Below are 24,445 nucleotides of genomic sequence, written 5' to 3' on the forward strand. Positions count from 1 at the left end.
TGACTGGACTTATCTGAGAAACATTTCCCGCACTGAGATCCACTCTTCCTTCACTCCGAGTGAGGCAGCTTCAGTTCTCCTCTGGGGAATGTTGCCTTCGATATTCCCACCACACAATAGACACACTGCAGGGGGGGCTCTCCCAGCCCGTTTCCGTGGGTCCCTGGCTGCCACAGTCCCGTGTGCGAGAGGAGAGAGCCGGCGTCTCCCTCACTTCAAGAAACCCCGACCAGCTCCTCTATCTCCCAGAGCTCCCTTGCGGTGGATCACCTGATCGTCCAGCGTCCACTGAGCTCTGGGGAGCACACAGCACCGGACTGAGAGCACAGGCAGTCCCCTCGTGATGTCCGCCACCCCTATGGGTCCATGGCCCACACGGCTCCACTCACCGGCACTCCACCAAGCCCGTGGGACCCGCACCCCACCAGGCAAGCCTCCCCTCTCTCTGGTAAGTCTTTCCCGGCAGGACACAGGTGGTGTTTGGGGGCCGGGAGCCCTCACATCGAGCTCCCACTCCAAGCCATGATCAGGCTCCTCCCCGTAATCTGATGTTAAACTCTCCTAACCCTATTTTCTTGATCTTCTATTTTATATAGCAGATTTCTTTGTTCTTTTCTCATTTCTATCATCCGTTTTTCTAATTTCTGGGTAATTTGGGCATGTTTATCTACTTTTCCTTCAGTCTCCTCCACTCTTGATAATATTTGCCCCAAATCTTTCTGTATTATTGCCATTACTTGTTTTATTAATTTTTCAAGATCTTTAAACATTTCTGCTATTTCTTTTTTAGTGGGCATTTGTAAGTGCCTCTCTTGTTCTTATACCCCCACTTCTTCTTCCGTTTGTTGACTGCTAATAGCTATTCCCAGGGATAGTCTGGAACATTGTTGATTACTTCTGGAGTCAGTTTCTCCTGTGAGGGTATATATTTTTTAATCGTACCTGTTAGGGAAGCCTTGGGCCCACCTCCTTTAGACACATTATTTTTCATATCGTCAATAACTATTTAAAATTGTCCAAGCTCTGGGGGATTTAATTTTATATTATTATTACATTTAACACATTTAAGTTTGCCAACAATTTCAGTCTATAATTTTTCCTTTTTCTATCTCCCCTCTCCTAAGCTCTTCCACCAGGTTCTGTTTCTTCTGGGTCTTAAACTGTTTTAATTTATCCTCCTTTTCCTTTTTCTTCTTAGACCCCCTGGGTGAACCCCCCTCTGATTTTAATACACAGTTCAATTTATTTTATATATATAAATTCACTGTAAGTGTTATGGACCACCTGGTGTACACTAGCAGTCCACAGGACAGGATTCCCCAGGGCGTGGAGTCTAAGCCCCAGTCCGCTTGTTCACCAGAGCCCCTGATGGTGGGGATGGGCTTGGAGCGGACAGTGACCAGATCGCGGCCCCTGAGTACACCCACCTGAGGTAGAGGAATTACCAGACGTAATGACAGGTAGAGAGCCTGACGTGAAGAGGCAGACAGGTCTGGAGAGTAGCAGCTAATCCGTGCGGGTCGGATGGATGGCTGAGAAATAGCGTGGTCAAACGGGCCAGGTCGGTAACAGAGGGGTCAGCGTAGTACAAGGCAGCAGGCAGAAGAATAGTCAGGTCACTTGCCGGGGTCGGTACCAGTATTTCAGATAAGGTAGGGATATCCAAAAAGAGAGGTCAAACTTAGCCAGGGGTCAGAGCAGGAGAAGTCAGCAGAGGTCAGGTCCAGGCAGGTCAGCAACAAATCTCAAACAACTGGAACACAGGAACACAGGAACCAGATCAGGCCATACGGCAACTTGTGGTTTAAGTAGCCCACCCTGCTCCTGACAGGCGCAGCCTAGGTCCTAGTGCCTGCCCAGCACCGTCATAGGCGACGGGTCCGCCTGGGTCCTAGTGCCCTGATGCCTGCATGTCTTGACAGACACCTATGCATGTGCAGACCCATGCATCGCGATGGTCCCTGACAGTAAGTTTATCGCTCTCACTCACCCTCTTGTCCTCTTCTCCATTTTCTCACATGTGAGGCTGCTTTAATTATGTTCTTCTGGGGGTTGTTGTTTTCTATCAACCCCTCCACTTGTAACACCGTTACACTCCCCACTGACTCCACTGGTTCCCTGGCAGGTAGCTGTGTCGTAGACACGAGGGGGAGATCTGACATCTCCTTCTCCTGAGCTCACCAGCCGGCTTCTCTTCCTCCCAGTGCTCGTGGGCGTCTCAGCATCCTCCAGGCTCCAAGAAACACACCCCGCGCCAGACCGAGTTTACAGCCATCCCGCTGCAGTGTCCTTCACACAGACCACTCCACCTCTGCCACTGGCCCATCCACGCACCTCCTCTCCGCACTCAACTGCTCACACGAGGCCCCCGCTCCTCCAGCGAGACCCCCTCTCTCACAGGTAGGTCTCACTGTGTACTCGCGTGCATTCCTCCCTCAGCAGGACATTCCGAGGGACTAAGCAGCTGGATAGCTGAGAGCTCTCACATCGAGCTCTCCCTCCACGCCATGGTCAGGCTCCTCCCTCCTCTGTCTATAGATTTATGTTGATCCAATGTTTCTGATTGTTTGAGACATACATTCTGTGTCCTAGTGCATATGCAGTGAATATGCTACATTCAAGGCAAGCTTTTGGTGATAACTTCTTCAAACACAACTTATACAGAAGAGTGTTGAGATATTTGTGAAGTGAATATGCACGTTATAGTTATTTATTAGCTTATGGGTAGAGATAAGAGAATCTTCCTGGGTTTGGTTTTCCAACTGTTGTGCAAATCATTGCAAGTTTGTGAACTTTGCTGTGAACCATATTGAAGTCCTTGGAAGCAGGTGACTCTTGTTATTCTGGGCCATTTGTTGGACTAATATGCAAGCTATTGTCAATCAAAAATGCATAGAAAGCTATGCAGTACAATGGGGACAATGCCAGAAAATACAACATATCCCTCTACATTGAATTGTCAGCTCTCCCTAACAGATTCAACACACACTGACAATATTGCTTTTGTGTGCTCACCATTTTTGGGCTGTCCATCCCTCCAAATTATTGGCTCTTGTGAACCAGATGCCCAAGGCAAAAGCTATGCACTGTATTATAGGTTGTTCTTTATATCTGACTGTGAACATGCAAAACATTTTGGCCAAAAGTTTCCAATTCATGAGCTTTATGAATTCTGGGGATAACGTGTAAACAGTGAACCCAATCCCCTACCCCAAGTTGAAGGTGATGGGATTCTGGTGAGTTAAGCTCATATTTGAAAATAGTTATGAAAGAAGGTTTACATTTGGCCGAAATTATGGCCTTATAATATGCATTACTTTTACTCACAACTATTATTGTAAGATGTGCATGAGTATTGTGGCCGGCAGACTTCTGCCCATATGCATTGTGAAATTTGTGCTTCCCCTGCTATTGACATCCTGTATAAGTCTAAATTACAATGAAATCAAGCACACTGTACAAGGAGGAACTTCACTATAGTACCATGTCATTGCAGCTTGACCCAAAACCTGCACAATCTGGTAAATTGGTAAGTAACTTGAGGTTATCCACAGCTTTCTGAACTGAAAGGGGACTCTACAAGAAACTACAACAAGAGCTATTTCTAATGTAGCATCTTGGGCAGTGCCTGGGAGAGGTGAAAATGAGAATTTGAAATACTCTCATTTAAAGTGAAGTTCCAGTTGATTAAAAAAAAAAAAAAAAAAGCAGCAGCTACAAAAACTGTAGCTGCTGACTTTTAAAATACAGACATTTACCTGTCCCACAATCCAGCAGTGTCCTCATCATGGCTGGTTTCACCAGTCGTCTTCTCTCCCCAGTGCCAGCATCTTCAGTGGCCATGACAGCTTGTGTGTTCACAGACGGGTGCTCACTGGGCATAGGTGAGTAGCGCTGTGCTTTGTGAATGGTCCTGTAGTCTTCTGGGACCTGTCACATATCCCAGAAGACTACGGGAAGGGACGGGGGAGGACAACTTCCGCTTCCGATCGCCTTAGGTGATAGCAGTAGAAGTGGGAGTGGGTACCTATCAAATTCGGGTCCCCGCTCCCCAAAGGTACCAATCCTTAACGGGGAGCGGGGGACAATGCATTAAAGCGGAACGTCCCCTTTTCGGTGGAGCTCAGGTTTAACCTGGATTGCTCCAATTTACACACAGAGGGAAGTCCATTTAAGAGTAAAGAAATGTCTACCCAGATCATGATGACTTGGCATTTCATTTTGAAATGATTGCTCATATACAGTTCCCCTTTTAAGTTATATTATAGTTTTATAAGTTACTGATAACAAGATTTATTTGCAGTATAGTTTTTGGAATCCCCATGATATAAAGTTTGTTTTACATCTTTCAAAATGAATCAGACTATGTGGTTGATTTACCAAAGAAAATAGACTCTGCACTTTCAAAGTGCAGTTGCACTCTGCAAGAACATGAGAAATGAGCTGAAGCTCTGCTGACTTCCATCATCCAATCGCATGCAAACAAAAATGCAATTTTTTATTTTCCCTGCATGTAATTGGGTATTATTTGCAAAGTGAAGTTGTACCTCATTTATTAAGCGCTAGAGCAACTGCACTTGCAAAGTGCAAGGTCTATTTGCCTTTCATAAATCAACCGCTATGATATTTATACACTATATAGCCAAAAGTATTGGGACACCCCTCCAGATCATTGGATTCAGGTGTTCCAATCACCTCCTTGCTGCAGCTTTATAAAAATCAAGCACATAGGCATACAAATGTAAATGGTATAAAGTGAGCGCTCCTAAGTAAGCAGCTATGGCACTAAAGGTAATCACAGTATACCCACAAGTAACAGATAAAAACAGAGTGCAGCGCTAAAAAATAATGAATACAAACGAAAAAAGTCCGTAATAATTAAATAGATGTATATATTAACGAATCCCAAGGAATAGCTGGTAAAGCCCGGAGACAATGGAAAGAGTGCGCACTCAACGGACGCGCATGGGAAATGCGCATATAATAAATATCCCCTGGAATCTTATGGAAATGAAGAGAATAAGCTCCAACTCTGTAAATCATTCAGCCTGGAGATGTATGAGAAAAGTCCGGAGATCCCCTTTACAGATGGTATGGTAATCAGCCAGGATCCAGAGCTCCGTCCCTCCGGTGGTGGTAAACACACACTACAGGAATCCTGCAAATGGATTTAGCTCCCAAACAGGAACCAAAATACAGGTGCCCATAGTGTAGTAATTCAAACCAATTTTAATAAATAAAAAATCAGGGTAAAATACAGGGTAGTAGGCTGTGTACAATGAATATATTACAGCAGAGTACGCAGCAAAAGGTACTGACCCTAAGTTAAAATGGCCACCGGGCTATCTCGTGGCTCCGGGCGGGAGATGACATCATGCTCTGTCGGTTCCTCCTAAGGCCTTTCGTGCCCAAGCACATCATCAGAGGGGATACCAACCAGAGCATGACAGACGTCCATCTAATTTGTACTGAATAGCGGCACTCGGGCATGCGCAGTACGGCGCCGCCATTTTGCCGAAGTTCATGGAGTGCGCATGCGCGGCTCCATAGAGGCCATTTTGCCGTGGATGAAATCATATGCAGTTCGTGATAAACAAAAACGGTTGCTACCAACGTTCAATGGTGCAACCAGAAGATTTTATCTTTACACCAGGGAATTAAATAAGGTTAAACACTGGTGTTATAAATAGTAGATGGGTTAGATGAAAACCCATAAGATGCAATTATACTGCCAAATGAGGATCAGCATTATTATACTCTGCACTACGGCAAAAGGGACACAAGGGGGTGCCAAATCCACCAAAAGGATAAAACACATTTTAAATTATATATACATTGCAGATCATAATAACAACCTATTAAATGGTTGTAAAATTCAATACATGATTCATTCATATTAATAGTAAAAGCATAATACCAGAGTATACAAGACCCAGAGAATCATAATATGGCTTAACATAAAATTAATAAAATGTGAAAGAAAAGGAAAGATAGGAAAAAATACCAGGAATCCAGTAGTATCCAAATGACCTTATGTGGCGAAGACTGTATAGATGCATAATATATTGCCAATCAGTTATTTGCAATAAAGCAGTTGACATCAATTTCAATATTGTGTCCTAATGGGTATAAAGTACCTAATTCGTATACCCACTTGGTTTCTGCTTGTGAGACTGCGCGTGTTTTGTTCAGGCCTCTCCAATGTGGGGTAATGATATCGATAGCCGTGAACTTAAGCGAGGTAGGATCTTGATTGTGATGAATCCTATAATGATTAGATAGGGCATGATCCTTGTATCCTTTCTTAATATTGGATACATGCTCGCGTAAACGATCACGTAATCTTCTAGTGGTACGACCCACGTATTGTTTTAAACAGGGACATTGAAGTAAATACACAACGTACCTGCTATTGCAAGAAATAAAGTGTCTTATAGTATATGTTTTCCCAGTGACATGTGAATTAAATAAATTCACCCTGCGTTTTCTGGTGTTATCACATTTACATATAACACACCTGTTACATGGGTGAAAACCTAATATATCAGCAAATAGTTTAATATTTTTAGGAGGGTCAACTACATTCGGTGCCAGACTGTGCCTCATAGAGGTCGCTCTCCTAAAAACAATCTCTGGTTTATCTGGCAGAATATTACCCAGAATAGGATCAGTTTTAAAGATATCCCAGTTCTTTTTTATTAATCTGCTGATAGATCTATGTTGTACTGAAAATGTTGTAATAAATGGACAAACTTTAGTTTGTATAGGTCTAGTACTGTTCTGTAGCATTACACTTCTATCAGTGTTGGCTACATTATTGAGGGTATCTGCCAGAGTGTTCTTATCGTATCCCTTTTCAAGGAATCGATTTTTCAGGATCTGAGCTTGGGAATGATATACCTCTAGATCTGTACAATTTCTCCTAATCCTCATGAATTGACTCTTGGGTATATTCGCCAACCAGTTAGGATGATGACAACTGTTGGTAGGGATATAGCTGTTACGATCCGTATTCTTAAAGAAAGACTTGGTCATAATTCTTCCGTCCATGTTAATGAGTGTTAAGTCTAAAAAATTGATCTCTTGCTTACTATAAGTGTATGTAAGGTGAATATTTAATTTATTATTATTCAAGGTGCCAAAAAAATTGGTTAAAGATTCCTCATTACCATTCCACACCAACACAATGTCATCTATATATCTTTTATAAATAGTTAATTCCGGCCAGTCTCTAGCATATATCAAATCTTCCTCCCACCTTGACATAAACAAATTTGCGAGACTGGGGGCAAACTTTGCCCCCATGGCAACTCCCTTAATCTGCAGGTAATAGGTCTTATTAAACCAGAAGTAATTTTTCATCATGGCAAAATCCAGCAAACGTAAGATGAAATCTTTCTGTATAGTTGGTAGGGAACTATGGTGTGTTAAATAAAAATCAGCGGCCTCCATTCCATCACAATGATTAATATTAGTATACAATGAAGTAACATCCGCTGTCACTAGAAATGTGTCTGGAGAAATAGTGACATTATTCACGAGATTTAATACTTGCTTAGTGTCCTTTAGATAGGACGGTGTCTGTATGACCAAAGGTTGCAAGAAGAAATCGATATATTCTACAGACACCGTCCTATCTAAAGGACACTAAGCAAGTATTAAATCTCGTGAATAATGTCACTATTTCTCCAGACACATTTCTAGTGACAGCGGATGTTACTTCATTGTATACTAATATTAATCATTGTGATGGAATGGAGGCCGCTGATTTTTATTTAACACACCATAGTTCCCTACCAACTATACAGAAAGATTTCATCTTACGTTTGCTGGATTTTGCCATGATGAAAAATTACTTCTGGTTTAATAAGACCTATTACCTGCAGATTAAGGGAGTTGCCATGGGGGCAAAGTTTGCCCCCAGTCTCGCAAATTTGTTTATGTCAAGGTGGGAGGAAGATTTGATATATGCTAGAGACTGGCCGGAATTAACTATTTATAAAAGATATATAGATGACATTGTGTTGGTGTGGAATGGTAATGAGGAATCTTTAACCAATTTTTTTGGCACCTTGAATAATAATAAATTAAATATTCACCTTACATACACTTATAGTAAGCAAGAGATCAATTTTTTAGACTTAACACTCATTAACATGGACGGAAGAATTATGACCAAGTCTTTCTTTAAGAATACGGATCGTAACAGCTATATCCCTACCAACAGTTGTCATCATCCTAACTGGTTGGCGAATATACCCAAGAGTCAATTCATGAGGATTAGGAGAAATTGTACAGATCTAGAGGTATATCATTCCCAAGCTCAGATCCTGAAAAATCGATTCCTTGAAAAGGGATACGATAAGAACACTCTGGCAGATACCCTCAATAATGTAGCCAACACTGATAGAAGTGTAATGCTACAGAACAGTACTAGACCTATACAAACTAAAGTTTGTCCATTTATTACAACATTTTCAGTACAACATAGATCTATCAGCAGATTAATAAAAAAGAACTGGGATATCTTTAAAACTGATCCTATTCTGGGTAATATTCTGCCAGATAAACCAGAGATTGTTTTTAGGAGAGCGACCTCTATGAGGCACAGTCTGGCACCGAATGTAGTTGACCCTCCTAAAAATATTAAACTATTTGCTGATATATTAGGTTTTCACCCATGTAACAGGTGTGTTATATGTAAATGTGATAACACCAGAAAACGCAGGGTGAATTTATTTAATTCACATGTCACTGGGAAAACATATACTATAAGACACTTTATTTCTTGCAATAGCAGGTACGTTGTGTATTTACTTCAATGTCCCTGTTTAAAACAATACGTGGGTCGTACCACTAGAAGATTACGTGATCGTTTACGCGAGCATGTATCCAATATTAAGAAAGGATACAAGGATCATGCCCTATCTAATCATTATAGGATTCATCACAATCAAGATCCTACCTCGCTTAAGTTCACGGCTATCGATATCATTACCCCACATTGGAGAGGCCTGAACAAAACACGCGCAGTCTCACAAGCAGAAACCAAGTGGGTATACGAATTAGGTACTTTATACCCATTAGGACACAATATTGAAATTGATGTCAACTGCTTTATTGCAAATAACTGATTGGCAATATATTATGCATCTATACAGTCTTCGCCACATAAGGTCATTTGGATACTACTGGATTCCTGGTATTTTTTCCTATCTTTCCTTTTCTTTCACATTTTATTAATTTTATGTTAAGCCATATTATGATTCTCTGGGTCTTGTATACTCTGGTATTATGCTTTTACTATTAATATGAATGAATCATGTATTGAATTTTACAACCATTTAATAGGTTGTTATTATGATCTGCAATGTATATATAATTTAAAATGTGTTTTATCCTTTTGGTGGATTTGGCACCCCCTTGTGTCCCTTTTGCCGTAGTGCAGAGTATAATAATGCTGATCCTCATTTGGCAGTATAATTGCATCTTATGGGTTTTCATCTAACCCATCTACTATTTATAACACCAGTGTTTAACCTTATTTAATTCCCTGGTGTAAAGATAAAATCTTCTGGTTGCACCATTGAACGTTGGTAGCAACCGTTTTTGTTTATCACGAACTGCATATGATTTCATCCACGGCAAAATGGCCTCTATGGAGCCGCGCATGCGCACTCCATGAACTTCGGCAAAATGGCGGCGCCGTACTGCGCATGCGCGAGTGCCGCTATTCAGTACAAATTAGATGGACGTCTGTCATGCTCTGGTTGGTATCCCCTCTGATGATGTGCTTGGGCACGAAAGGACTTAGGAGGAACCGACAGAGCATGACGTCATCTCCCGCCCGGAGCCACGAGATAGCCCGGCGGCCATTTTAACTTAGGGTCAGTACCTTTTGCTGCGTACTCTGCTGTAATATATTCATTGTACACAGCCTACTACCCTGTATTTTACCCTGATTTTTTATTTATTAAAATTGGTTTGAATTACTACACTATGGGCACCTGTTTTTTGGTTCCTGTTTGGGAGCTAAATCCATTTGCAGGATTCCTGTAGTGTGTGTTTACCACCACCGGAGGGATGGAGCTCTGGATCCTGGCTGATTACCATACCATCTGTAAAGGGGATCTCCGGACTTTTCTCATACATCTCCAGGCTGAATGATTTACAGAGTTGGAGCTTATTCTCTTCATTTCCATAAGATTCCAGGGGATATTTATTATATGCGCATTTCCCATGCGCGTCCGGTGAGTGCGCACTCTTTCCATTGTCTCCGGGCTTTACCAGCTATTCCTTGGGATTCGTTAATATATACATCTATTTAATTATTACGGACTTTTTTCGTTTGTATTCATTATTTTTTAGCGCTGCACTCTGTTTTTATCTGTTACATAGGCATACAGACTGCTTCTACAAACATATGTGAAAGAATGGGTCACTCTCAGGAGCTCAGTAAATTTGTGTGGTACCGTGATATGTTGCCACTTGTGCAATAAGTCCATCCATGCAATTTCCATGATACTAAATAGTCCACAGTAAATTTTTAGTGGTATTATAACAAAGTGGAAGTAACTGGCAACATAGCAACTCAGCCCCGAAGTGGTAGGCCATGTAAAATGACAGAGCGGGGTCATCGAATGCTGAAGTGCACAGACCTCCAAACTTCATGTGGCCTTCAGATTAGCACAACAGTGTGCAGAGAGCTACATGGAATGGGATTTCATGGCCGTGCAGCTGTATCCAAGCCTTACATCACCAAGTGCAATGCAAAGCATCGGATGCAGTAGTGTAAAGCGTGCCTCCACTGGAGTCTAGAGCAGTGGCGACGTGTTCTCTGGAATGATGAATCATGCTTCTCTGTCTGTCAAGCCGATGGATGTGTCTGGGTTTGGCGGTTGTCAGGAGTACTTGCTTGACTGCATTGTGCTAAGAGTAATATTTAGTGGAGGGGAGATAATGGTATGGGTTTTTTTCAGGGTTTAGGCTTGGACCCTTAGTTCCAGTGAAGGGAACTTAAGACATCAGCATACTAATTTCCTGCTCCCAACTTTGTGAGAATAGTATGAGGATGGCAGCCTTCCTGTTTCGACATGACTGCACACCAATGCACAAAGCAAGGTCCATAAAGTTATGGATGAGCGAGTTTGAGGTGGAGGAGCTTGACTGGCCTACACCTCAACCCAATAAAACACCTTTTGGGATGAATTAGAGTGCAGACTGTGAGTCAGGTCTTCTTGTCCAACATCAGTGCCTGACCTCACAAATGCACTTCTGGAAGAATGATGAAACATAGACACACTCCTAAACCTTGTGGACAGCCTTCTCAAAAGAGTTGAAGCTGTTATAGCTGCAGAGGGTGCGCCAACTCAATATTGAACCCTTCAGACCAAGACTGAGATGTCATTAAAGCTCATGTGCATGTAAAGGCAGGAGTCCCAATACTTTTGGCAATATAGTATATATATACAGTATATCTATAGATATACATATATATGTCTATAGATATACAGTATATATATATATATATATATATATACACATTTTTAAAATAAAAACTCCTAATAAATGATATGTCTCTTCTTTTTACCTCATCCATTAAACAGTGCAGAATGACTGATACTTTAATAGTGTAACATTTATTGCTGTCATGTAAATGTTGTGAAAGCAATCAAATGGAAACTCGAGATGCCTTTTACAGTGTAATATGATGGATTCAAGATCTATAAAATAGCAAAGGGAAACTGCATTAAAATATCAAAGTCACTGTGTTAATGAACTTATCTAAGTGTTTCCTTGTTTGCTGCTGCTTTCAAATTAATCATAAACCAATCCATAAATCAGAGCACTTTTTACTGTTAACAAACTAGGCTATTAAGAAAACTGTTATGGTATTTGTCTAGAACGAATATAATTTTTATCATGTGTATTATATGGTGTAGAATAAATGAACAAACCCTCTTTTATGTAAAGCAGGCATGTCAAACTATTTTTTTGTGGAGTTGAGTGTTTGGTCTTCCCAAAGGAACAAAGCATTAAGCTTGCACACATGTCTGTATTTAAAAAAAGATACCATTTAGTTACATTTTCAGAAGATAGATACAATATTTATTAGTAATAGAGCCAATCTAATGGACACTATAGAAGACTTAAACTGGAGCACTCAGAATCTAGTGCAGCTGTGTATGGTAGTCAATTAGCTTCTAACTTCAGTTTATTCAGTTGAGCTTTGACAATAAAACACAGAAGATGATTGTTTTCTATGCATTGTTATGCATCAGATTTTGCATGCTCCAGTTTTAGTAAATCGTCCCCTATCAATGCAATTCTGTGGCACAACAACTGGTTAATCCTTTAGAATAGATTTAAAAGATACTTTAAATAACAGAGTTTTGCTCACCTCTATGACTGGTAATGAGTTATATCAGAAAATTTAACTGACTGTTATCTTCTTTAACCACCTCCCATCCGGCCGTTGTATATAAACGGCCAGACGGTGGCAGTGCAGGGTCGAATGGCCATTTATAAATGGCCTCCCTGCCCCCTGCTTGTGCGCGCTCCCTGGGAGATCGCAGCACCGTGATCTGGTGCCCGCTGTGTCCTCTGGACACAGTGGAACACCAATCGTCATACGGGACCTCTGTGCGAGGTCCCGATCATGTGATCACTGATTGGTCAATCAGTGATCACATGCAGAGTAGTAAGCAAGATGTCCCTTCTGACATCATTGCTTACTACGTGTGAAATCTGTGAATAATCACAGAGGTCACATGGTACAAGGCTATTCACAACAGCCTTGTACCATGTGACAAGCTGTGACCAATCGCAGCTCACACAGTAGTTCTCAATGGCTGCAGGACTGCAGCCAGAGAGAAGGAGAAATGATTGCTTTTACAGCCCTTATGGGTGTAAAAGCAATCAGTGTAAAGAAAAAAAATCTTCATCACGTCCCACAATTAGTACAGTGTCACCATGGTGACACTGTACTGCTAGGGGGACAGTATGTAAAAAAAACAAAAAAAAAAATATATAAAAAAAATGTAAAAAAAAATGTTTAAAAATTATAATTTTTGATTATAAACTAATTTGGGTTATTTTTTTTACTAAAAAGATAACGGAATAAATTTTGGCCAAGGTGTATGATGACATATTATTTATTTGCAAACTTTTATAAGAAAAACACTTTTTTTCAAAATTTTGGGACTTTTTCATTTACATAGCAAAAAAATAAAAAATAAAAATCCCAGTGGTGAATAAATACCACCAAAATAAAGCTTTATCTGTCTAAAAAAAAAAAAATTCATATGGGTACAGTGTTGCATGTACGCGCAATTGTCGTTCAAAGTGTGATAGCACTGAAAGCTGAAAATTGGCCTGGACAGGAACGGGGTAAAAGTGTCCAGACTTGAAGTGGTTAAAAAAGAGCCTCCTCTGCCAACTTCATTCTTTACCCCTGCCAGGGGACCAAACAATCCATCAGATCATACACCAACCAATCCAACTAATCCAACCAATTCAATTATCACACACTGTAGAATTCTCCAGACCACCCTGTCAGGCATTGAGTGTGACCACATTCTGCACAAGCTTCCGTTCTAGGTTGTTTGATCCCCTCTTGAGCCTTGTACAACCCAACACATGTGAGTACACACTATTACACATTTTATGGATCTTGACCTCACTATGTTTTATATTGTTGCACAATATATTCTACACTCAACCAAATCTCTCCCAAGGCATCTATTCTTTTTCTATGCTCTAATCTCCACATCTAATGTTTTGTGGGCTGCACGTGGCCCTCTTTCTTCTTTTCTGCAGCCACAATGGTTTAAATGTAAAGAAAAATAAACGAACCCCAAAAGTTCTCCAGTTGATAAGTTACACTTCCTTAAATAATTTTGCAGCTAATTACTTCAAAAATGTTTTTTGTTCCCATGTTCTGGGATTAAATACTGTAAGGTGCAATTGTATCTATAATGTTAATTTCCTATGTTTTTAGAATTATGTAGGTGCAGCCATCAGCAGGCATAACACAGTCCACAGTAGCCATAATGTGACCCTCTTAAAGATTAGTTTTCATCTGAGTAAACCATGCCTGATTTATACCATTGCATATTTTATAAAGTGATCAATTTAAATTAAACAGCTGAGGTAATTAAGGTGAACTAAAATATCTCAAATGGGTTTGTAGCCCTAAACAAATTACACATATGAACTAATTCAATAAACACTTAGCTAGAATCCTAGATTGGAATTGTAACTCAAAAAATAAAGATTGGGTATCATTGGAGGAGTCTATGACTCCCTTACCCCTGGCTCATCTGCCATGGATCCCAAGAGGAAAATACCCACGTTGTATTCAACAACACCCTTTTCTAAAAGCTACCTTGGATGTTTTTCATAGAGTAAATAGGGAATATGTTCTGTCCTCTTCTCCAGGCCCTCTTACCCCAATTGCACAGAACACAGATTGAAATTGGGACAACAACATCTCCCATCTTTCTGGACCTACCGCCAATTGCATAATTATGTTTATGCTTCTACAGAGAAAAATAATTTCTTGCAGTCACTCACTCCCTTTGAATCCTTAAACCTTCAGAAGGAATCTATTAGTAGAACCACATCACTTATTTATTCCATGATTCAAAATGCAGACTCGGATGTTCTCCACAGAGACCGGATGCAGTGGGAGAAGGCTCTTCAATTAAACCTTACAGACGAGCAATGGGAGCTAACCTGTCTTTTTGCTCATAAAAGCTCAATCAGTACTAGAATACAAGAAATGTCTTATAAAGTTCTTACTAACTGGTATGCTGCCCTGTAAAGCTGAAATGATGGTACCCACTGTCTTCCAATCTCTGTTGGAGATGCGCCCAGGCCCAAGGAACCATGCTACACATTTGGTGGGAGTATCGATTGATAACGCCATTCTGGCAGAAAATATGCAAGCTTATTGTTCACATCACAGACACCAATATTGCACTCACCCCAGCTTGCTGTCTTCTCCATATAGCCAATTGCTCTTTGAAAATATATAAATGGTCATTCACTAGAAACCTCCTAAATACTGCCAGGTCTTTAATTCCAAGACTCTGGAAATCTACACAAAACCCTACATTGGTTGAGTGGCTACAGATGGTGGAAGATATTTTTGACATGGAAAAAACTATAGCTATTGCTAAAGAATCAACTGAAAAATTCCACAATGTGGTCTCCTTGGCTCATTTTTAGATATTCCAAACTCCATGCACAACTAAGGGTGTAACATTTTGTGCAGTTCTCTGGGGCTATATGACCTCTATTTTGAATCATTCTAGCATATGGGAATATGCCAAATATCTAAAAGGTTCTATTTTCATCTCTTCTTCCATTTCTCCCTTCCATTCCTCCCTTCCTCTCCCTCTCCCTTTTTTTTCTTTCTTTTTTTTCTCTCTCTTTTCCCTTGTTCTCGGTATTCTAGACTGAAAAAGTTGCATTTTACTGACACTGTATCTTTGGAGGGTATAGTTGAATGCGATTTCTTTGTTCCTTATAAATCTATTGCCGAGCTCTCCTAAAAAGTGTACTTTATGTCCTATGTTATGTTCAAAACTGTTTATTACTCAGTGTTTGCTGTAACTACAAAAAGCTTAATGAAAAATTTATAGTTATAAAAAAAAACAAAAAACAAATTCAATAAGGTACAAAAAGACAATAATGATAGTGCTCAAAGTGCTGCCTCCCTATAAACCAAATTTCACCTCTAATTCAGTAACATTTAAAGAGATTCACTCTCTCTGAGGACCAACGTCATTGGGACAGAAACTTATGGGAAATCTAGTTTTACTATTGCTAGTTTTACAGTAGTTTTACTAGTTTTACAGTTGCCACAAAAATAAGAATCACAGGGACACCAATTGTGGTGATGAGATTTTCCCTTGCTTTTAACGATTTACTCTCACTTCCTGTTGAATTTGCCAGAAACACCCTCAGTGGGACACAAATAGGAAAAAAGAAAAGTCTAACCTTTCCCTACTCTATCCAAATGTATGGAAAAATGTATTGGTTTTAGACATTTTTAAATGGTCTATGTTTAAAAAATTGCTTTGTGAATGTCTTAGAATTCGTGCAAAAGACATGAATAATATCCATAATGTCTGTAATATGTGTGAAATGTCAATGACTATATGTGGCCTTTGAGAGTGTGAATGTAATATTCCCTTACATGCAATTTTAAGAGAAAAAGGCCTTAAGAACATTCGACTAGAAGAGTTAAAAAATAATTGTCCAATAGAAAAAAAACTCAACACTATAGGTTAAAAACATTGGAGCAGACAAGGAAATAATTAGGGAGGCCTTTGCACTATATACAAAACGTGTTTGTAGATGTATTCAGACTTTTTCTTTCTCTGTGCAAAAAAGCAACACATACAAACTGACATGTCAAACATATTACAAACATTATGGTATTTTTTGTGTCTTTTGTAAGAATGCTGAGACATTTGTGATTCTTTTTTAATAAATAAGCACCTTGTGTATTTTGCTGATTTACTGAGAAAGCTGAAAATCTTCACTCAATAAACAGTGTTAAAATATTTACTTTAATTATATAATCATGTAAAAAGCACATTCCTGTTCATCTTGAATACCCAGTTATGTGCAAATCAAACAAGTAAATAGGAGTTTGTTTTCAACTTGATTTGATAGTTGAAATGAACATTCACACAACTTATTGACTAAAGATGCCCATTTCCTTTAGTAAATCAACCCATTTGTCAGCACCTGTACTTCAATTTCATATTTTGATTGCATAAACACAACACAACACAACACAAAAACAATATATTACTAGCTGTAGCTGGATTGTGTATTAGTTATAAAAATAAATCCTTACAATTTTCTTTTAAAAGCTAACCATATGTAAAGTGAAACCAACCTATCGGCATCTTTTAAAGTCATACTGATACCTTTTATATACCTAATAATGATTTCAGCAGTTATTATTATTCAGGAATTATATAGAGCCAACAGTTTGCACAGTGATTTACAATATAAATGAAGACAGTACAGCTACAATACAATCAAAACAAGGGGATTAACCCCCCTGGTGGTATTCCCGAGTGTAGATCGGGGTTAACTTTCAGTACCAAAAGCGGTAACCCCGAGCTACACTCAGGATTACACTGCAGCGCTTCTCCAGTGATCCCTCACCTTGTCCTGCAGTCCCGCGATATCCTCCCTGCAGCGTCCCCGGCCATGTCCTCCGGCCAATGCCGGCATCCTTCTTCCGGGTTCTGTTCCCTGCAAGCGTCGGTACGTACGGGGGCGGAACTGGCGGGAATTTCAAAAATGTCAAAATTTGACATTCACTCAATACACTAAAATCTGATGGTATTACATTACTGTATCAAACCATTTCACATACATTTTTTTCCCTAGTGCTTTGTCCTGTGCCCTGCCTGCATTTTTACTGTTCTTTCTGCCTGGAAACTGAGAAACGTCCATGGCATCCAAAAAGCGTCCCTTTAGGTCAAAAGCTGTTTTAGACCAGCTAGAGAACAGCGATAGTAAATTAGAACCACTTGCAGAATTGAGTGATAGTGATTCGTGGGGAAATTCGTCATCAGATACTGAAAACGATTTTGCGTCTGAGCTCAGTGATGTGCAAACTTGGCACTCTATTTCAAATTTCAGTGTTTTTGGTTTGAATATATTATTGAATTAAATGTATTATTATTATATTATTTTTTATGATTATTTATTATATTATAATTTATGATTTCGTGTTTCAAATTTTATCATTCCCAGGATGATTACTAGACTCTTGTTCAGACAGATTTCAGTGAGTTATTCCTAAGAATTACAGGCCTGCAATAAAAAAACAACATATTTCCATTGAAAACAATGTACCGCTTTCAGCACAGAAATATTGACATATTCATACCACTAGGGAGGTTAAGAGGGCCCTACTCAGAAGAGCTTACAATCTAATAAGGTGGGGTAAGTGCTATAAAAAGTTATAACTGTGGGCGATGAGCTGAAGAGATGAGTTTTCAGGGATCGCCTAAAGACAGCCAGAGTAGGGGATAGCCAGACAGATTGACATAGAGAGTTCCAGAGGATGGGAAAGGCTCTGGCAAAGTCCTGGAGAAGAGCATGGGAGGAGGAGACAAATGAGCTTGAGAGCAAGAGATAATGAGAGGAGTGGAGCGGATACTTGGAGACAATATTGGTGATGTACCTTGGGGCAGAGTTGTGGATGGCTTTGTATGTTGTTAGTATTTTGAATGTAATTTCCTGGACAGTCAGAAGCCAGTGGAAGGATTGGCAGAGAGGAGTGGCAGACACTGAATGGTTGGTAATGTAGATGATCCTGGCAGCTGCATTCAAGATTGACTGAAAAGGATATAGCCTACTGAGAGGTAGGCCTATGGGAAGGGAGTTGCAATAGTCAAGGCAAGAGATAGCAAGGGAGTGAATGAGTAGCTTGGTGGTTTCATTGGTTAAAAAGGGGCACATTTTAGAGACGTTACAGAGGTGAAGTCTACAAGCTTCTGACAGCAAATGGATTTGGGGCCTAATGGATAGGTTAGAGTTTAGGATTACGCCTAGTATCCTAGCTTGAGGGGATGGACTGATAATTGTATTATTGGTCTGATGGAAAAGTCATGTAGAAATGCACGAGGGGGAGGGAATGTTATGAGCTCAGTTTTAGAGAGATTTAGTTTAAGGAAGTGGTGTGATATCCATGCTGATATGTCAGTTAGTATGTTACTAATGTGAGAGGAGACTGAAGAAGTGAGGTGAGGAGTAGAAAGATAGATTTGGGTGGCATCGGCATAGAGGTGGTATTTGTAGCCATGGGATGTTATCAAGTGACCAAGAGAGGAGGTGTAGATAGAGAAAATAAGAGGTCCAAGAAGAGAGCCTTGGAGGACCCCTACAGAAAGAGGAAGTGGAGAGGAGGAAACAGAGTTATAGGTAACACTGAAGGAGAACTGTGACAGGTAGGAGGAGAACAAGGATAGAGCTGAATCTTGGAGACCAAGGCAGGGGAGTATATTGAGAAGGATCAGGTGGTCAACAGTGTCAAAGGCCACAGAGAGGTCTAGTAGTTAGAGAATGGAGTGGTGGCCATGGTTTTAGCAGTTACTAAATTGTTAGTGAGTTTTAGTAGGGCAGTTTCTGTGAGGTGCTGTGAGTGAAACCCAGACTGTAGGGAGTCAAGAAGGTTGTTGTCAGTTAGGTTGGAGCTAAGTAGAGAGGGAGAGATTGAAGATGTGAGTGAGAGAGCATAGGATATAAGAAGAGGGTGACTGTAGTAGTTGTGAGGGATCAGGATCCAGGAGACAATTGGTTAGGTGGGCTTCTGAGAACAGTTTGGTAACCTCTTCAGTAGTAGGTCAAAAGAGGAAACTGTTGACTGTGCTGCTGGACAAGGTATGTTAAGTGGGGAAGATATCTGTATAGCGGATGTGTCCTCATGTATTGCATCAATCTTGTCTTTGAAGTTATTGGCAATCTCTTGGGCACTGAGTGAGTTAGTGGATAAAGGAGATGGGGGACAAAGCAGAGAGTTAAAGGTAGCAAAGAGCTGAAGAGGACTGGATGGCAAGGTATTAATACGAGAGACAAAGTAGGTTTGCTTGCCAGCATGGAGGGAGGAATGGTATTTTAGGAGGACAGATTTATATAAGGTGAAGTCCTGCAGGGATTTGGTTTTACACCACAGTAGTTCAAGAGCACAATGTCTCTTGAGATTTATGGTGTTGTCAGTTTGCCAGGATTGTAACGGTCCAGCCTGATTCTCTCTGTTAGGGCTCGTTCACACTAGGCTGTTTTGCCAACGCTTGCCAAACGCCCCTATAGCGTTTGGCAAGCGTTGGTCCGGTGTTTGCGGAGCGTTTTTAACGCTCGGCAAACGCTCCGCAAACGCCGCATGCGCGGTTTAGCGGCAGTTGCTAGGCGTTTGCCGAGCGTTAATAACGCCCCACAAACGCCTATAATGCATTTGAGTGGTGTTACCGCTCCGCAAACACCCCGCAACCGCGTCGCAACCGCACTGCAAACGCCGGCTGGGCGTTTGCGGAGCGGCACCATAGACGAGAATAGGAGGCTTCAAAGCCTCCTGACTCGACCAGAGGCGTCCGTTTTGCCGCGACGCGACGCAAACGCTCCTGTTAGAACAGCACCATGTGCTGTGATGTGCAGAATTGGCAGAAGCGTTTGGGAAGCGGTAAAAACGCTTCCCAAACGCCTCTCTGCCGCCTGCACACAAGGCTAGTGTGAACGTAGCCTTAGGGCTGGTTCACACTAGGCTGTTTTGCCAACGCTTGCCAAACGCCCCTATAGCGTTTGGCAAGCGTTGGTCCGGTGTTTGCGGAGCGTTTTTAACGCTCGGAAAACGCTCCGCAAACGCCGCATGCGCAGTTTAGTGGCGGTTGCTAGGCGTTTGCCGAGCGTTAATAACGCCCCACAAACGCCTATAATGCATTTGAGTGGTGTTACCGCTCCGCAAACACCCCGCAACCGCGTCGCAACCGCACCGCAAACGCCGGCCGGGCGTTTGCGGAGCGGCACCATAGACGAGAATAGGAGGCTTCAAAGCCTCCTGACTCGACCAGAGGCGTCCGTTTTGCCGCGACGCAACGCGACGCGACGCAAACGCTCCTGTTAGAACAGCACCATGTGCTGTAATGTGCAGAATTGGCAGAGGCGTTTGGGAAGCGGTAAAAACGCTTCCCAAACGCCTCTCTGCCGCCTGCACACAAGGCTAGTGTGAACGTAGCGTTAGTTAGGGCTCGTTCACACTAGGCTGTTTTGCCAACGCTTGCCAAACGCCCCTATAGCGTTTGGCAAGCGTTGGTCCGGCGTTTGCGGAGCGTTTTTCAACGCTCGGCAAACGCCGCATGCGCGGTTTAGCGGCGTTTGCCGAGCGTTAATAACGCCCCACAAACGCCTATAATGCATTTGAGTGGTGTTACTGCTCCGCAAACGCCCCGCAAACGCCGGCCGGGCGTTTGCGGTGCGGCACCATAGACGAGAATAGGAGGCTTCAAAGCCTCCTGACTCGTCCAGAGGCGTCCGTTTTGCCACGACGCAAACGCTCCCGTTAGAACAGCACCATGTGCTGTAATGTGCAGAATTGGCAGAGGCGTTTGGGAAGCGGTAAAAACGCTTCCCAAACGCCTCTCTGCCGCCTGCACACAAGGCTAGTGTGAACGTAGCCTTAGAGGAGCAAGTGAGTTCAGTGAGGATGAGACTGAACTGTTGTAGACAGAGGTGGCCGGGTTAGGACAGGAAGGGGAGAGATTTTGTCAGAGAAGTGGTCAACAGCAGAATAGAGAAGTGAAGGGTTAAAGTGGTGAAGGTTTCTACAAGTAATCATTTGCTGCTTGCAGGGATAAGTGGTTGAAGACAAGGATTCTGTGAAAGTGATGAGGTTGTGATCAGAGAGTGGAAAGGGGGTGCTGGTAAGGTTGCCAAGAGTGCAGAGATGGGAGAATACAAGGTCAAGGGTATTACCACTGGAGTGAGTGGAAGTATGTGTCCATTGTATTAAGTCAAAAGATGAGGTTAAGTTGAGAAGTTGAGCAGTAGCCGGGCTGTTAACATTAACAGGCATGTTAAAGTCACTAAGAACAATATTGGGTATTTCAGAGGAGAGAAAGTAGGGTAGCCAAGCAGAGAAGCCATCAAAAAGCGTGATATTGGTCCAGGAGGCCGATAAATCACTACAATCGTCAGAAAAATTGGAGAAAACAGGTGAATATAGTGCAGCTTGAAAGAGGGAGGGATAGGAAGGACTTTAAAGGGGTTCTGTGGGGATAGAAGGAATCCAATTCCACCTCCATTCCGTCCACTCGGTCTGGGTGAGTGATTCCAGTGGAGGCCACCAGGGGAGAGAGCAGGAGGAGAAGCCTAGTCAGAATCCTGAAGCCAAGTGTCAGTTATAGCAGGTAAGTTAAAGCAATGGACCATAAAAAGGTCACGCAATTTGTAGGCATTTTGCCAAGGAATCCCTGAAGAACCCAGAAGGCACCCTCCATGCCACTGCAGTTTGTCCATGTTATCATTTTTAAAACTGTCCTCCTTAACAGTTTTTTATTTAGTGCTTTAGATATCTCAACCATTACTACAACAGGTATAAGTGAAACTGGGGTTGATTTACTAAAACCGGAGAGTGCAAAATCTGATGCAGCTGTACATGGTCGCCAATCAGCTTCTAACTTCAGCTTTTTCAATTCAGCTTTGACGAAAAACCTGGAAGCTGATTGGTTTCTATGCAGAGCTGCACCAGATTTTGCATTCTCAAGTTTTAGTAAATCAACCCCACTCTGTTTGTTGCACCGTGTTTGTTTAAAAATGCACAAATAATGTACTTAAGGATACACTTTTTTGAAAACTACTGATCAACAATTAATCTTCGATGTCTCACTTTGGCAGGAATGTACGTATGTAGTAATTTAATTGTAGGGTTCAAACTCCTTTTTCCTGTGCTAATTCTGTTATCTTGCCCAACCATGTATATAAAACATAAAAATAATTTTTAAGTATTTTGCAATGTTCTGTTTATATTTGCACACATTTAATTTGTTGCAGACATCTGAAAACTAATGCATATTTATTATCAGATGTTATACAAAATAAAATGTTCAGAAATTAATCTAAAAATCACAGAGTAGTTGTCAGTCTGTTATTCTAACATCTGTGGGGACCATAATGTTTCAATATATAATGAAATTAGCGTCCAGTAGCTTTTTAGTAATTCACTGCGCAATTAATTTCAATTATGTATTTAATATAAAATCACATTTTTTGCTGTTTCTCAGGTTCAAAACTTCTAACAATTTCACATGTGTCTATGAATACATTCTAGCAAGAAAAAAAAACATTTGGTAATTATTTAGTGCAGTTTCATTTTTAATGACTGAGAGAATTAATCACTGATAATTTGATACTTTGATTTTTTGTTCTGGGTGCATAACAGCGACTTTTCAATCCTGAGTGGATTCACTTCTCCAGCTCCATTCTATGTGATATAAAATAAATGCATATGGAGTGAACATGTAACCCCATTTGGTTCATCATTTACTATAAACGTTGCAAGAATTTTTGCTAACTCTTTTGGTAGATTCAAAGCTATGCTTTTTGAAGATGCTTCACTATGTCTTTTCTAAAACTTATTTCTGATCTGAGGATCTGCATTTATTAAAATTACCTATGCAAAGTTGGTTGTAAAGAAAAAAACTGCAATGTCTGTATCTATTTAGAATTGGACAAATCGTGTATGTAATCAAAATGAAGTTCATATTGTAGGGGATGCCTACATTTGCAATTTTTCTCTTAATGCACAAAAACAGTAAACAAATTAATCAATTAAACAAGCAGGAAGCAAGATATCCAAGGATGGTCAATCACATCGGTAAAACAGTAATTAAATTAAATATGCTAATATATATATATATATATATATATATATATATGCAATAAATGGAAGTGGGCAATGACCAGTTAGTGACACAAATGTAATATCCTCACATATTAACATAAATGGAAAAACCTAATATAAATACACAGAAACACAATTAAAGTGAATATTAGTGAACCATAAAAAAATCCTAAAAAACTATCAAAATGTGAATGTGACAGTCCTATACTTGATGGTGGAACACAGTTTTGGAGTTGCAGGATCTGTAGATTTTTTGGCCTGTCACATTCACATTTTGATAGTTTTTTAGGATTTTTTTATGGTTCACTAACATTCACTTTAATTGTGTATTATTAATTATATTAGGTTTTTCCATTTATGTTATTATGTGAGGATACCACAATTGTGTCACTAACTGGTGACCGTCCACTTCCATTTATCGCACACATTTGTTAAGTGAAATGCACTTAAAGGGGCTGCTGTCGTTATACATTTTTTGTATGTTTTTTTATAATTGGTTGATTTTGGGACATTATTATGGTATAATTGAATGGTATTGGGTTGGCGCTATTTAATCTTTTTGATTGGATATATATATATATATATATATATATATATATATACACACTACAAATGAATATAGAAAACCCCCCACGCTATTAGCACTCACAACTATAAATAAATAATTAAAAAATAGGTAAAATGAAATCGAATTGAATCAGGAAAGCAGCTACCACCCAACTGTGCAATTACTCCACTGTGTCCCAATACTTTTGGCAATTCAGTGTATATGAATAAAAATCAAATATTAGTGAAGCTCTTCCAATATGACATAACAAATTGGTGGCACAGTGGCTTAGTGGTTAGCACTTCTGCCTGGCAGTACTAGGGTTGTTGGATCAAATCCCAACCACAGCACCACCTGCCTGGAATTTGCATGTTCTCTATGTGCCTGTGTGGGTTTCCTCCGGGTACTCCAGTTTCCTCCTGCACTCCAAAGACATGCAGGTAGGGTAATTGGATCCTGTATAAATT

Source organism: Staurois parvus, unplaced genomic scaffold, assembly GCF_062004578.1.
Source record: "Staurois parvus isolate SC_StPar_1 unplaced genomic scaffold, SC_StPar_1.0 ptg000358l, whole genome shotgun sequence".
Classification (NCBI taxonomy): Eukaryota; Metazoa; Chordata; class Amphibia; order Anura; family Ranidae; genus Staurois; species Staurois parvus.